General features: G+C 32.6%; 1 protein-coding gene across 1 annotated transcript in view; it reads right to left on the reverse strand.

Moving 5' to 3' along the window:
* LOC108972492 (probable protein phosphatase DDB_G0282105) overlaps positions 1-16,537 on the reverse strand; it is an 84,474-nt gene that overhangs the window by 65,929 nt on the left and 2,008 nt on the right. Inside the window, exon 2 of the mRNA XM_018939108.1 lies at positions 15,794-16,016. The gene's annotated coding sequence lies outside the window, so the exon portion shown is untranslated. The remainder of the gene's footprint in view (positions 1-15,793; positions 16,017-16,537) is intronic.

A 16,537-nucleotide genomic window follows, 5' to 3' on the forward strand; every position in this document is an offset into this window, starting at 1 on the left:
ACTTTTCGGGAGCTTTTCCAAACCGATCGGAGTTCAAAGGATTTGAAAGTTCAGGAAATTTTGACTACTTAGCTTTTTGTAACAGTCTCAAGAGCTTCTCCTTTCTAATCGGAGGTTCCTTACTCTCAAACTTTTAAGTTCTAAGAGCCTCAAATCTTCTCGGAAGCTTTTTCACGCTATACGGTTCTAAATAATCTCAAAAGCTTTTGCTGATCGTAGTTCAAAGGAGTTCAAAGTTTAGGGAATTTTGAGTTCTCAACCTATTATAACCGTCTCAAGAACTTCTCCTTACTATTCAGTGGTTCCTTAATCTCAAGCCTCTGTGTTCCAAAAACCTCAAAATCTTCTTGGGAGCATTTTCGCATTATATGGTTCTAAATCATCTCAAGAGCTTTTTCCAAAGTTTAGTTCCAAACTTTTTATAACCGTCTCAGGCTTTTCCTTACCACTTAAGGGTTTAATTTTCGCGAGCCTTAGAGTTTTAAAAGTGTTACAGCTTCTCGGAAGCTTTTTTCAGGCATTTTTGAGGCTTACACTTTTTATAATCATCACGTAAGCTTTTTCAGGCTTGCTGTTGGTTTAGCTTTGTCGAATTTTTTACATTCAAAGTGGTTTTAAAGTATCTCGGAAGCTCATTATGCTTTGGCGTTCAGCATGCTTTAATTTTAGGTTTCTACAATTTTTATAACCATCATGGAAGCTTTTCACGCTACTCGAGAGCTTTTTTAATCCAAAATATTTGAATCCTAAATGGTTTTAAATTATCTTGGCAGCTTTTTTAAGCCGACTGAAAGCTCAAAACTGTCAGATCTTTGTCGGAACTTGACTATCGCTGAAATATTATATAATTCGTTTTCCAAAACCAATAAACCCTTCTATTATTAGATGTTTATAGATATATATACCTATATGTATATATACATATATACTTATCATTTTCCGCACTCAATTATAACAAAAGTTCAGCGCAAGTAATGAGCTTCAACTTAAGCATTTCCGTTGCCACTTTATCAATTTATTGTTTCAATTTTTTTGTTGTACTTTGCACTTCCTTTTATTTACCAAGCTATCTATCCATGTACAGCTTACTTCCTTTTTGGTGCTGTGCCAACACTATCGATTGTTTTTGACAACCCGTCGCAACGTGCCTCCTCCAGCTTTATAGCAACTAAATGACTGATTGCCAGTGCGCCACCAAGTACATTCATTACCCATTCACAATTTTATTTATTCTCCGCTTGCTTTTACTTTTATACAACTTTTATGTTGTTGCTGGCGCTAAAGCTACGGAGAAAATCAATAAGGGCAGCGCTGAATGAATTACCACGCTGTATGTGCGTGTGTATGTATTTTGAACAAATCATCATTTGCTGAAACACACACACACACCCAACGACTTCTATAAATACAAGTGCATAATGGCATATATTTGGCCCACTTTACGTTTTTGTCTTTCTGTTTTACATTTCGTGGCGCTGCAGCGCTCCCGTTAAGTGGAAACGTGCTTCGGCGAAACTCGCTCATTCATGCATTCGTAGCGTTGTTGACGACAAGTTGTTGCTTCTATGCTCGGTATTTGTAGTCGTACATTTTTGCTTTGCTGCTTCTTCAAACGTTTCCTGTTATTTTTATGCCATTTCATTCCATTTCGGTTTCAGTTTCATTTTTGTTGTTGCTATGTTTGTGACACAAATGCGAAGTTTCACATTGGCATTCGGCAAAGTAATGAGCGGAAAAGGACACAAGCGATTGACAGGTGTCGCCTGTGGGTCGTGCAGCCACATATACATATACATATGCATATATACTATATATATTTTTATATACTTATCACAACTTCCTTTTTTTTTTGCACACAATGTGCCACTTTTTAGCTGTTCATCAATGCCTCTTTGTTGCTGTCACATCAGTTCTTATCGGCTTGTGCCTGGCCACACTGTTGTCCTTCTGACTGCTGTCTTTTATCATTTAAGCGGCTGCCAGTCGTTTTCACGCTGACAGCCCATGCAATATTTGTACATATATGTGTACTTTTTGACACTGGTCCTCTTTGCTTGCTTTATTTGTTATTAATTTCACTTTTTTCACACAAACAACTCACCGCACATTGAAATGTTATGCCAACTCTCGGCTGTCAGTTGTCAAGCTCATCAACATGACACTCACATCTCCCACAAACTGTTTTGCATTCGCAAACTCTCATCGCCGGCATGAGTAGCAGCAGCAAAACAAAAATCTCAACTGTCAACACAGTTGCTCTCAAACTGCAAACGTCAGGCAAATATTTATGCTCAGTCATGTGTGTGTGTGTGTGTTGTTTGTTTTTATGCAGACTTTTCGTCCTTTATGTGTGCCAGTTCCCTTTGCTGCGCATGTACCCCTCGTTTATAACTACCGTTTTAATGCATGCACAGTGACAGATAACGGTTATGTCAACAAATTTTCGTTTCAGTTCCGCTCACACACACAAACATGGTGATGTGGAATGGTTTGTGTGCTCTATAAATTCCCGTTTCATTCCGTGTCTTGGTTAAAGCTTGCTTACAGCTTTACAGTTTTAGAAATTGTCTTTTGTTTTTCTTGACATTATTTATTTCGCCCTCTAATTATTTATAATTTCTCTTAGTAAAATTATGCAGAATGGTGTACAACAAAATCAATAGCGGTTGCATGTTTACTGTTATAATTACAAAATATAACTGTTTATCCATACACATAAACATATAAATATGTATATACATTTTACGTATATATATTTTCTTTCTAACGGCATAGCAACAGTTGGAATTTCTTGCAGCCTCCATCGAGCATACATATGGTATTTATGTATATATTTTGTAAAGGGTTGCAAATAATGCAAAAATTATTGAATTAATATTAGAATTAATTTTTTTTTAATTGGGAATCCTAAAAATATATTTTAAAATTTCAATAATTTAATTTTTAATTTGTTTTTGGGATACTAAAAAAATGTTTCCTCTTCTAAAGATTACCGAAATGATAAATTCCAAAATACGCAAGCGCCAAAAAAAGATTTTCAAATTTTTACTTAAGTCTGGAAAAATTAGGTTGGTAAAATAAGTATTTTAAAATTTTTTTTCTCGAGTTTGGTTTAGTAATTTTTATTCCCAAAAAGAGTTTAAACGAATTAAAAACTACTAAACTAGGCTTAAAAAGTTAATTTTTTCAACTAAATCTTCCCAAACCTAAAAAAAAAATTTTTTAGAACACATATATTTTTGAGTTTGCGTATTTCAGATTTTACCATTTCGGCGATCTTTTGAAAAGGAAAGCACATTTTTATAGCTCTTCATTATTTAAATGATTTTGCTTATTTTATAGTGTTTTAATTAAAAAAAATTTAGTTATTTATTATTAAATTAAAAAATTTAAATTTCAATTTTTAGCCGGGATATCTGTGATTGAAAAATATATTTTAAACTTTTTGTTCCAATTTTGACTTTTTAAGAATTTTACTTATTAAAAAATTCTCAACCTGTACATATGTGACATCACTTTTTGATTTTTTCGTGTTTCTCCGCTTATCACTACTACAAATTTCATTTTCTTGCTCTCTTCTTCCCTTTGAAAACTAAAACTAAGGTTTTTATAATTACTAAAAACGTTGAAAATTAAAAAAAAAAATCCACAATTAGTACATTTCAATAAAATCCACGTCTAGTTGATGAAACAAACTATTATTCGATTAGTTAGAAGTATAGTTATAGGCGTTTATGACACACCACAAACTTAGACAATTTACACATACAAATCTAAAGAGGGGACATGATCTTAAATAACTAAACTAAATAACTGTTTAATCTAAAATTAATTATTTTGGATTCAAGGAACTGAAGAAATCTGAAAATGTCGAGCGTTCTAACCAATTATAAGTATAGTTATAGGCGCATCAGGCATTGGATTATTAAATTATATAAATTTACATATGTACGCGAACAGAAAATCTTACTGATAACTTTTTTTTGATAATTAAAACTGAAAATTTATATTTAATTCAATAGCCTCGAGAATTTTAAAAATAATCGAATTTTCCAACACTAGAAATTGAGTAAATAATACTTCAGTTAGCCCTTTAATTTAGTCAATTAAAGACAGTATTTAATTAACGAGCTTAAAGCGCAAGGAATAGATTTCTTTGAAATAAAGAAGCTTGCGAAGTCTGAAAATAATGAAATTTCATATCAGAAGCGCAATTACCATATAAAGCTTTCAACATAGCACCTACAGGACACGCTAGTATTTAATCAATTAACACATTTGATACATTTAGAATTCAAACTATTAGACTTTTTAAAGTAAAAATGTTCATTTCACTTTTATTTCTGAAGAGAGAAGAAGTCGAACCAGAAAAATGCTTGTAGTTGTAGTCGCTTAAGACTTCAGGCACCCCTTTAAATTACACAATACCAAATGATTTATACAATAATAGTTGATTAAAATTGCGGCATACTAGGTATCATTAAATCGATAACACAATTTGATTGGCACAACATAACTTTTTTTATCATCGTAGTTATGGTATATAAAATTTTCGTTGAATATTTTGTTTATTACTTAGCAATTTACGAAATCTTTTCCCTTATTGTTAAGTAAGTAAGCCTTTAAGAGACCCATTATGATACCAATGGGACTAAAAACCCTCCCTCTATTGTCAGCTCTCTGATAAACTCCGTGCTTCTGATGAACTTCACCGGACCAAAAATCTTATCTGTGCAATCTCAGAAACGTCATCGAGAAACCCTTGATTTATAATTGACATTATTTTCCTATACAAAGCTTGTTCTATTCCTGACAGGAATTCCTAATTTGCTGTTATGTTTGCCAATTAATCAGTGGCATTTTGGCACTACTACTTTGGTGTTAAAATATTTAATTTTACGTCCAAGCTGTTTTAATAAATTGAAATTCCGAAGCCTTCAAAAAATGATAGTCGCGGCAGACAAATCTGGAGGGACGTGATGCAGTGAAGCGGTATAAGTAACTATGTAATTGCAGAGTATATTCTGGAACAAATATTATACCATATCATAACAATCTACCCCGACCGAGGAGCTGAGCTGTCTGATTACATATATTATATGGCACTTGACTCTGTACATCTAAATATAGCCTAGATCTCAGCATGGTAATTCCTTTTGCCTTATGCCTTTTCGAGATCTCAGGATGTACCGTTTGAATAAGAAAAATAAAGCAGCTACAGACATCTTCAGATTCCATATCTCGTCCAAAAGTCTAAATGTCGAACATTAAGGCTACGACTAGGATGGTATGTTTAAAGAAATCTTGACCGATATGGTGCCTAATGCCAATTTTTTGAGTTCAAAACTATATAACACACTTGTCCGCCCAAAATCAATGCTATTAAAGGTTGCAGTGCACCTACCGCTATAATTTCTTATATTTTATTCATTTTTCGTGTCTGGTTTCTAATCGAATAATCAATGGTTTCGATAAAATTGTGCTAAACTTAAAATATAACAAAAACAATAGACATCAACCGATAAATAAAGCGATTTACTAGACAATTGCGTGTTAAGTTTACACGCATAGCCAAGATGACAAGCAATAAAATGTTATAAACTATGTATTTATCGTCATGGATCTATTCTCATGCCATTATTGAATGCATTTCTATTTAGCAATAATATTGGGAGCTTAATGCTAAAATCATTACTAAAATTTACTTTTTTTGTCCGGTTTTTGGGAAGCTTTTAAGCTTTTCAGTAACAAAATATGCTAATATAGAAAATATATTTTTTTAAATTATGTGCTAAACCTATTCTTATTTATTTCAATTAATAAGTTCATCAAATAAAATCGCTAAAAAAGACTTTGCAGCATTTCTGCTTTTAGTCTCAAGCTCGTCCAGCTTTGTAACTTTTTTGTATCCTCAACTACGACAAAAAGCAATAACTTCGTGGAGCTTCAATAATTTTCGTACATATATTGCGAAATTTGATGGCTTCTTTTTTGTTTCTTATGCGTATTAGAAGAAACTGTGGATCAATCGATATCTATCAGAAAAAATATATATGTGTATAGCGTTTCCTATACAATCTTTGCCGAACGAACCCAAATTTAATATTCAACTCAACCCCAACCCACAAAACTATTAGCAATTTCATATATATTATATAGTATATATCGTCACCTAAAATTCAAAATAACGTATCATCAAAAAATTCGAAATTTAGTGTCTTATTGATTACGCTTTACTACTTCAAATTACATACATAATATTACATATGTTCAAAACTTTCAGGTTCTGCTGTCAGATATATAGTAAACCAGTTTTAATCAATATTAAAATTTTATTCACTCATGTTCCATTTTATTTCGTGTTTCATTCATGTCACTGCAAATTTCCGAAAATGTTGTTATGTATTTTAAAATTAATAAATATTTAAACCTCACTTTACTTCTTTGTTACGTATTACAATAGCTTTATTTTTATAGAATAATAGAGCTGTGAACAGTGTTTGGATAATGAATAACTTTTAGTTAAAGGTTTGCGTTCTCCAGACAATGAAATCTACTTTGCAGAAGTCTCGGTATATTTACATATACAAGAGCCACCAGTTTTAGATTTCACAAAAGCTATTTATAGACTTTTGAACTGTAGGATCAACGCTGTTATTAATGCGTTAGCTATAATATAAGATGTTGCTACGATTCGTATTTGATCCCCGATACACCAAGGATATAATACTTCAATATGATCTGCCTCGTAAAGTGAAAACCGTGGCGTGCCAATGATTGTAGCAAATTGTTGAAGAAAAATAATCTTCTTCGTTGAGAATTCCGGCCTAGGTGTGAATTGTCCCCCATCCACCTCTCTTCTTCTCTGGATATTACACATGTATGAGAATGTTAGATGAAGCTTTCGACGGTGATTTTAGTCTAGTCAAACCACATAGGATTTGTTAACATCGCGTATAAATATGTAGAACGTTATTAATAGAAATTTTTGAGTTGAGTATGTAATTTACATATTTTGAAGGAATTTTAACTCAGGGTATGCTTAAGTTTAAATATAAGTGCAAAATGTTTCATATAAAATTGGTTATAAAGACTGTAACACCCAGAAGGAAATTTCGGAGACGCTCAAAAACATTTATACATATTTATATCTATGTAATGATCATGACGAGTTAGTTTCAGTAGAATAATAAATGTCCCTCTGTGTGTATATACGACTAGTCCCACAGTTTGTGCGATATTGCTTTGAAAATCTGCATACTTTCTTTTCATTTCAAGAAGTTGCCCATTTGTCGTAACCATCAATATCGGACTACTACAGCATATGACAGCCTTACGAATGACACGATTGAAATCAAGTTCTTGTAAAGTAACATTTTGACGTGTTATTTGACGAGATGTTTTCACAAAATTTGGCCGGCCTTATTAATAACGCAACGATACGATCTCTAAATATATTATTCACTCTAGCCTGCTGCTATGGCTATCATAACAAACCGATCAAAAATTTAAATTCTTGTATGGAACATTTTTTATTTATAAGACACGTATATAATATGGAACTTATATTATCAAAAGTCAAAAGCTAAAAAATCAACTAAAATTTACACATCTATATACATATAATGATTTAATATCCCTTCTCTTTAAAAAAAAATATTCCCTTCGGTGCTCTTAGCTCTCGCATGCGCGTTTACTTGTTTTAATAAACAAATTAAATGGCACTGTTTCTATATTTCTTTTGTCTCAATTAACGTTCGTATATGCTTTAATTCTAGAAGGTATGTACTTACTAATGTTAGCAAGTGTGTATATATTAATATATTTTTATGGTTGAATTAGACACATGTTCGTTTATGGTATATGTAAAGTAGTCATTAATTTTAAAACTGATATGAATTTATTCTATTAATATAGTATTACGCGTAAACAGTTGTGAGGTTATGAAGTCAGCGTTTTATGTACATAAGAAATTGTACTTATATTTTTATATAAACAGATATAAATACTAGTATAGGTACATGGGACTGTCATTCAACTTTTTTGTTTTTGAAAGAGACGATACATATAATTTTCGGTAATTAGACATGCACAATGACTGAGCGTTTTCTTAAGGTAATTTTTAACTAGATATGAATCCTAAGTTAGACAAAACAACAAAAAGAAATTTTACATTATATATAGATGCCTGCTTCCCGATTCCTCCACTGGAGTTATCTGTGCCTAAGTACTGAGTTAGATGTCCTTCTGTCTGAAACTGACAATAACCACAAGCTTTAAAGGACCTATAACAGCAATGTATATTATTACTGGAATACTAATATTTTGAGCTGAATGATAATAGTTCCAAAAAAATACTAATTTGCTTTTTCTAAGTTAACAGAACATTTTTGTCTTGTTCTGTAAGAAATTTGCGTTGAATGTACCCCTTGATATTGGTGGCTTGGTATTATATGGCAGGAAAACAAATGTAATATTAAGAGTTTAAGGGAGGAGCCTGGTTTAGAGGTCAATTTTTTTGAGTATTTTTTTGGGAAGAAAAGAAATAAGTGCTTAAAGCTAAACTTCTAGGGTTTATAGTTATATATTTTAACATCATTCACAAATTTTGGATCGAAATCTTTGATAGTTTGACTTTGGGAAGCAATTGCCCGTTGCATTACGCATGTACATTTGTCGGAAGGCGGGCAGGATGCAAGTCGCAATTTCTATCGGAAACAAAAATTTAAAGAGATTCATATTTTTTAATAATTTATCTTCTAGTTAAACTAGAAAGATTCCAAAAAAAAATTTTTTTAATTTTAGAAATTTTTTAAAACTTAAAAAAGTGGTTTTTGACCAAAAACATTTTACTTTATATTGTTTAAAAATATGTTCAGACTTGAATTTTCTTAGTTTTTTTTTAGCTTAACTAGAAGATAATTTAATAATAAACTGTGCCCCAATTCCATACTACATTTAGTTTTTTTTTCTATCCTGCCCGCCAATTAAGAAAAATCGTAAAAATGAAAAACCGAGAAATCGCGCGTCAAAGTTTTCGCTTTCTGCCCAATCGCTCATATACTATCTGCTAGACGCTCGGTCACTATTTTCCTTCTATCTTCAAAAATATTTCAAATTCTCATCTGAAACTTTGAAGACATTTTCTTAGATTATTTTTAAAGAGATTTAAGCAAAAAAACTCGATTTTTTGAAGCTTCTAAATCACGTAACCCCCTTAACTGATATCCTTTCCGCGACAAGTCCACCAGGGCGTATGAGTAAATTAACAAAAATTAACTAATGACATATTTTGAAAATTAGAAGAATACAAATTAAATATAATTAATTGACTATAATAACACCACTACACTAACATAATTTAATGACCCAAGCGCACACCTTGGAAAGTGACACTAAATGTCAGCATAAACCGACTAAACCACACTCTGCAGAATCAGACAAACCGCATTGTACATACCATATACGCTATATAAAATATATAAATCTATATACATATTTACTTGCATACAAATATTGTAATAATAAGCTCGTTTGACACGAGGGCCAAGCAAGCTACGACAATACTAACGAGTGCAAATGACGCTTTACGCAGCTATGTTCTTCATACACCAAGTTCTTATATTTCTATTAATGCCATGCCACACAATGAAATATCCAGCACTAACTACTGTGACAATAATGCATTTGTGGTTCTTTTTAAATCAATTAGGGCAGATCGGATTACAAGAGTCTTTAAAATTGATCACTTGAGACAAACGTTCATAACTAACATAGAGTGTCGATAATCATACTGCATTTTTTAAAACATAAAGGGTATATAAATATAATTTTCTTAACTTTCATCTGTCACTAGAAATAGCGACAGCATGCTATAATGGTCCGATCTAAGCCATTTCCTCGGAGAGCGTAGCGTTGCCTTGGACAATAATTCATGCCAAATTTATTGAAGACATTTGTTTAATGAAACAAATTTCACTATAAGCACTTGAGTTTCCTAAATTTTGAAGAGATTTTATTGGCAGCTAGATGCTATAGTTTCCCGGTATGAATACTTAGTACGAAGACTGTAGCGTTGCTTTGGAAAATAATCTATGCAAACTGTCGTGAAGATAATTTGTGAAAAAAAAAGTTTTTCATACAAAGATTCGATTTTGATGAGTCGGTTTGTACGGCAACTTTGCGCTATTAGGGTAGGTTAGGTTGGCTTGGATGGCCGGTCAAAGCACACACGTGGACTGTTCTATGTAGTTCTTTGCGAAGCCCTGTGTTCGAACTTATAAATTAGCAAAACTCTCGGTAGCCAATAGAAATTTACACAAGCGTTTAATCTCCATTCCCGCCAGGAGAACAGTCAAGAAGGAAGTGTTGAGATGTTTCCACCGCTTCTTCTTCCATATCGCCTCTGCAGACGGTATTTAGCTCGGTGGATGCCAATAGGGCAATAGCCTGTTAAAAACTGGGGATTGGCTAGCCCACTTACTGAGTACAAAGAGATCACTGGATATCTTGCGATCGATCTTGGGACAAAGGCTTTTGCGACAGCGCATGTACTGGTGGTGGCCCAGCGCTTTATAAGCTTTAGCGAAACCCAGCCATTTAGCAGTAGAACACAAAAGGATACAGGATCATGGAACCGCTAGGGTGCCTTTTCTTGCTAGCTCATTAGCGTCAAAAATTGCTGCGATTCCCTTCACATTTAACGGCTTCTTCCCACCCACAACTTTCTCGCTGGTATATGGTTAGTGAACGAGCCGCCATAATTCGGTTTGTCGACTCCATAATCCAAGTGCTCCGGTATGAAGTCAAAGTCAGTGAGGATTTCAGAGTGTTCAGACACGCGGAACCCAGGAACCCAGATTCTCTAAGTCCGATAGCAACTTTGAGCCATGCCATTGAGAGTAATTTAATGCAAGGCGAAGGGAACTTCCTCAAATTTTTTATGAAATGAATATATGTAAGTACCGAAAATGTTGATTCACTTTAATCCAACTACAGCTCTAACATATAATATACCAAAACACCTCTGAAAAACGGCTATGCATGTCATGTGTTGAGATGCAATGCATTACTAACTTTCCCTACACGCCCATATTCCTGCGAGAGCCATAATTATCAACTTAAGCAAATAAAAGTATTTGAAAAATTCTTTGTTGAAATTAAAATCGATAAATCGTATGATAACGGCGGCTCGGGTGCGCTGTCAGCATTGACACGTGTACAATAACTGTATCCAACAGCACGCGTAAACGCATAATTATGCACTCATTGGCTTCGTGTGAAACCGGCTTTGGCTTGCTCCATGCAGGGGGATATTGATTTAAGGTGTGTCAACGCGCTTAAAATACACATTCAAATGTTGGGGCAGAATATAATGCCGGATATTAGCATTTCCAGCTGTCGTCTGCTTGTGATAAAATGCATGGCAATGTAAATGAACCGGTTTATAGTATCACATTTTGCGTGCTTCCCAACGATTGTATATATTTCATTACAAAGTTTGGTTATTAAATTATATTGAATATTTAGGTGATCAAGTAAATTTGTTTGGAAGTTGTTTGTATTCTTAAAACTCTTCACAAATTGCGGAAAAATGGTCTAGATCGTTACTAGTTACTTCCCGTGTAGTAAGAAGTATTTTTTAAATTTCTTAAGTTCAGGTAATGGTAACTGATTATAAGTCTCGACTGGATGGGCGAAAACGCTAACGAACGGACCTTAACGGATAACATGGCCTCTTTTCAAATGCCTGAAAACGGGTGAAAAAGAACTAGAAAGTTACTAGCGAATGAGCGTACTATTCGCAACACCATCACCCATCTTGAAACCCAGTGTTTACGAAGTGAAGAAAATATGGCAGCCTTAGCTGAGAGTGTAAACGAAGACCGTGTAGAGTCAATCCATCAATTAATAAATTTATTGAATATTGAACTCAACGGAACGACTATCTGAGACTTAGTTGCGTTCAACATTTGAGGAAGATAATCTTCAAAAAAATAATGCCAAAAAATGTGCTTTCCAATGACACTAAATATTCCCCATTAAATTTGAAGTATCTTAAATAAGCAGGGAACCTCAAAATAGATCACCTTTAAGTTCATTTCCCCTATAACATTTCTTCAAATTATTGCGAAAAAATAAGAAAAAGAGATACATTTAGTCTTCTTCTTTAATGGCGTAGACACCGCTTATGCGCTCCAGTCGTTTCTTCTTTTCACAATTTGGCGCCTATTCGAAATACCAAGTGCAGTCAGGTCCTTCTCCATCAGATCTCACGGAGTGTAGGTCTTCCTCTTCTTCTGCTTCCCCCGTGGGGTACTGCGTCGATTACTTACTGAGCTGGAGTGTTTTCATCCATTCGGACGACAGAACCTAGTCATCATAGCCGCTGTCTTTTAATTCGCTGAACTATGTCAATGTCGTATATATCTCATACAGCTCATCGTATTTTTGGGACAATGGTCGGTAAATTCAGCATCCATTCGGAAATATCTTCAAATGGATTGAGGCTGATCGACTTCGCCGGGGCCCGAAACATGGTTATTTGTAGTACTAGATCGAAAGTAGGATCGAAAAGGCACCAACCAGATCGATCATGTTATGATAGATGGAAGACACAACTCCAGCGTTTTAGACGTGCGTACGCTTCGAGGTAGCGTTAATTCGGACCACTAACTAAGCGAAAATACTAGCTAGAAAAAGGATGGGGAGATCTACTAAATAACTGCCGAATGCTACCTTATACACAGATGACTATATGTCAGTCAGGTGGCATTGCTAGACGTGTCGGAAACCTTTAAGCTCACTGGTAGTACACTTATCCATATTTTGGGTACTTGATCACAGAACACAATAACCCAGAGCAGTTGGAAATATGCAACCAAATGCAAGATAGCGAAATAGATATGGCCAATATTGAACAAAACAAGAGCTAACAACTTTTTAAATAGGTCTTGCAAAAGTATATACAGATTTACAGCTACCATAAAAACCTTTGATTATTTTGAGATCATATGTTAAAAATGGCATACATCACTATTTGCCGAAGCTACTAACTCGAAGGAAGTAAGAAAACATTTCTACACACAGCTCCATCACAAACCCGACTTAGAACTCGTGAACTCCTTCAGTTACCGAACCTTGAATGTCTTTCTACAAACAGCATAACGGAGAAAAGTAGTTTCGTTGCGGGCACCAAATGGCTAGAACACAACGATGAAACGAGATTACAAGGTTTAAAGACTGCACTCCTAACTCGCGTATACTTAGATATTTGCCAAGAGGACACACTCTGTTGCATATATAGAGTAAATAATAAAATATTTATATTTATAAAAAACTTCAAGTAAATAAATACAGTTATATTGTACAAAGAACTCTTGATAAGCTTTTAGTCATTTGATATTCGCAAAACCGGCACACCCCGTCTTTTTATAAATCATAAAACCAATTGGTAATAAACAGTGTAATTTCTTTTTTTTATTAATTACGTAAAGAAATTTCAAGAATTCTTGCTTTCATATAAAACATAGAGCTTCATATTTAATATAACTACTAAATAATATTATTTTCTAGCTGTTGCACAGACTAAATTGTATTCAAATATATGTGAAATTGATAATAATATTCGCAGTAGGAGGTTAAATTAATTGATAACCCCCTGATCATTTCACAAGCAACGTCTATATACATATATATATATATATACTATTATAGATGTATATACGAAGAAAATAATGTGGTATCAATTTTTATTTTTTTCCTACAGCTGTCATGAGAAACCAAGTATATTATTAGAGCGCTCCATAAATATTGTCAATGTGGTATATAAACGAATGCAATCGATTTCGATTCGATGGTTGGATTCGGATTGAATCTATCAAAATTGTCTGATTTCGAAAGCTTTAATATCGTTTTTAGAAATCTCATATCTCAGCTTATTAGTTTTATGCTCTACAACTATGGGTGGCGATATTCTCTTACAAATATATAATTTAGAAAAGCATCAACTTAAAATTTTTGTGAAATACTTATGTTTTGAAAATATCGATGAAAAAGTAAACGGAACTACATAATTTCACTTTTTCAAGCTGAACTACAAATCAGATTTTTAGGCACTTTATTCAGCTATGATTTTTAGGCTGAATTTCAAAACATCTGCTAATTTTGATACGGAGTTCCAACTTTAGCTTCCAGTACTTTATTTAGCTATTATTTTTAAAGCTAAATAAGTGCTGAATGCCAAAACATCTGGAAATATTAGTACCAAGTTCAAACTTTCAGTTTCAGCACTTTATGCAGCTACAATTTTTTAAGCTGAATATGTGCCGAATACCAAACGATGTGCTAATTTTGATATGCAATTCCAACTTTAAGTTCGAGTGCTTTATTCAGCTACTATTTTTTAAGGTGAGTGAGTGCTAACTGAGAAAACATCCAACTTTGGCTTCCAGTACTGTATTCAAATATTATTTTCTAAGATGAATAAGCGTTAATACCAAAACATCTGAAAATCTTAATACGAAGTTTAAACATTCGCTTTCAGCACTTTATTCAGCTAGAACGCCTAATTCAGCTACAATTTTTTAAGCTGAATATGTGCTGCGCATCCAATAATCTTGATACTAAATTACAACTTAACTTTCTGCACTTTATTCAGCTTTTAATTTTTAAAATGAATATGTGTTAAATGTCAAAAAATTCAAAAAACTTAAACTTCAGCTATAATTTATTAAAGATCTGATTATCTTGTTACGAAATCACAACTTATCTGCACTATATTCAGCTGCACTATATTCAGCTACTTGTTTTTTTGCTGTATATGTGCTGAATGTCAAAATTCTTCTCGATAGGGAATTCCAACATTGGCTTTCTGCATTGAAAGCCAAAAACTCAATTAATTAATTTTTTTTTTTACTTATTACTAAGGCTAAAAAATCCACGGAACTTGACTTTAATAATCATCTTAATGTACATATGTATGTATATTTTTAAATTAAATGTAATTGAGAGTCACAGTTTCATTCAATTTTCTTACGCAATTAATCTTCTTCTTTTGATTGTACATTACCAATAACTTGAAAAATATGTGCTACCTATATGTCGGTCCATTTATTTATTTAGGTGTGTTTTTGAATAAAAACACCAAAATTGCTGTATGTCAAGTAATAAATAGAATTTGTTTGCATTTCATTAATTTTTTTTTTTTTTTTTGTAATCACTAGAATGGCTTTGGGATAGACAGATTGCATTGTTAGGTGCCGGATCTGGGACTAGAGATTGAAAATAACTGATTGATCAAAACTTGAGGTATCAACTAAATAAACTAATAAAGAGAAGGGCTTGAAGATTTCAGCATTCAAGAAGTCAACTAATTTTTTGAAGATTCTGTTTTGGACGATGACAAATTTTATCAAGTTTTAGATGAAAAGTTTCTGGGATGTGATAAGAAGCAATTGAATACTATGGCAATTTGTATAAGGAAACTAAACCAAAGATGAGACAGCGTCTTATAACTGAGTGTAACTAAAAAACTGAGTGGTAAGCAAATCAAATCGGGAATAAGATTTTCAAAATATTCTTCACGAAGATTAATGAATTAATATTATCATTTGTATAATGTCTTTAAAAGATTTATAGCCAAAGGTTGACAGATAAGCAGATTTAACTTGAGAATACAAAAATTACATGCACTGATTATTTGTTTTTTAGTATATATACAATACCGTTACAATATATAGAAGTATTTACATGCTATTATGTATTAAATTTATTTAAAATTTAATGTACTTACTTTAGCAGTTCACAAATTCAATGAGACGTTCTCGTCATTGACCTCACTGAACGCACTGATTACTGTTGACTTTTGCCACAGATGCTTTTGTTGACTTTGTTGTTAGAGTATTGTTTTTTTTTTTTTTTTGTTGTTTTTTATTGTTTGAGTGGTTTTATTTATTTTTATTTTATATTTACGCTTGCTGACGTATATTGAGTGGTAGTATCTGCTGTTGATAAATCTATGTCCACAACAGAATTAATAAGCAGCAAAAAAATAAATAAGACCGGCGATTTAAAGATGCGCAAAATTATGAAAAAAGTACAAAAGTTGGAAAAAACATGAAAATTTAGTGATAGTCAAAGTAGTAAAGCCCAGCGCGTATTTTAATCGATAGAAAATATAAAAATAAAATTATTTTTTATCTTAAAAATTAGTACAGAAAATATTTAAAAGTTTAAATAAATGTATTTCCGCTTTAACTAGATTACTAAATTTGCAAAAAATTTTAAACATTACAATAATTTTGTTTGCAACAAAAAAAATAATTCATTAATTAATTAAATATGAAAATAAAAAAGTATTTTTTTTTCAATAAACAAATTTCAACAGAAAAGTTTAAATAGATGTACATAGTTTTTTAACAAAATATGCATCTAAAACTTAAAAATTAGTGTTTTGATTTAAAATACTGTAAAAAAAATTATACATGAAAGGAAAAAATACTTTTAGTTCAAAAAATACATATGTATGTATCAAAAA

This window comes from Bactrocera latifrons, unplaced genomic scaffold (genome assembly GCF_001853355.1).
Source record: "Bactrocera latifrons isolate USDA-ARS-PBARC rearing strain unplaced genomic scaffold, ASM185335v1 scaffold_4, whole genome shotgun sequence".
Classification (NCBI taxonomy): domain Eukaryota; kingdom Metazoa; phylum Arthropoda; class Insecta; order Diptera; family Tephritidae; genus Bactrocera; species Bactrocera latifrons.